Genomic DNA, 859 nt, shown 5'->3' with positions numbered 1-859 from the left:
GATTGAAATCTTCCTTTGACAGTTCAGATTTCTTCTCGCCCATCACAATGAATATCAGCTAGCTTTTTAAATCAACAGACAACATAACTAATTTCTTCAAGTCAAAGCTTTTCCATGTGATTTACAGATCAAGGGAGATTCCAAGAGCATGTAAATGTTATATACTCAATGTTATATGCAATGCTTGAGAAGAAGAATCACCAAGCCAGAAAGACGAGTAAATTTTCAAATGTTTTAGGACTGGACAAATCCTACAATTACGTCACAGATTTGACTAGCATTAATATATTCCAAAATTGGAGAGAAGGGACCAAATTATGTACGCAAATTGCAATAACCCCATCAGGCTCAGCGGCTCTCCAGGAAGCACATGTCACAAATCTAATATAAAAATAGGCTTCTTTACAGAGTTGATAGAGTGATAATGATAGAAAGTTAAAATGATCATGATAATTATAAGCGTGTAACAACTTCTATGACACAGGATCCACCCCACTTTTTTACTAGGATATGCTATTCAAGTGATGTAGAAAAAATAATGTGTGAATTTCTTAAGCTAGCTACTCTGCTTCAGTTTGTTTGGCATCAGAACATGAAAAGTTCTAAATTACAATAAGAACACGTTGTAAATTTATAATTAATCACAAGTTGTGGTTTCCTTCTTTCTACATAAGATAAAACTTAACCAGGAATTCAGCATGTTAATAATGACTCTAAATTTCTCTCAAGTCCATTCTGGCATGAGTGTGGATGTTAAATAAGGTTCCTGATTCGGAAACCTACGAAACCTCGGCCACATGAATCCCCTTTTTTCCCTCTAAAGGGGCGTGAGAAATGCAATTAAAGTAAAATCTAACTA

Source organism: Vigna umbellata, chromosome 9, assembly GCF_029865625.1.
Source record: "Vigna umbellata cultivar VRB3 chromosome 9, Vumbellata_1.0, whole genome shotgun sequence".
In the NCBI taxonomy this organism is placed as follows: Eukaryota; Viridiplantae; Streptophyta; class Magnoliopsida; order Fabales; family Fabaceae; genus Vigna; species Vigna umbellata.
Note: the sequence above shows the minus strand (reverse complement) of the source record.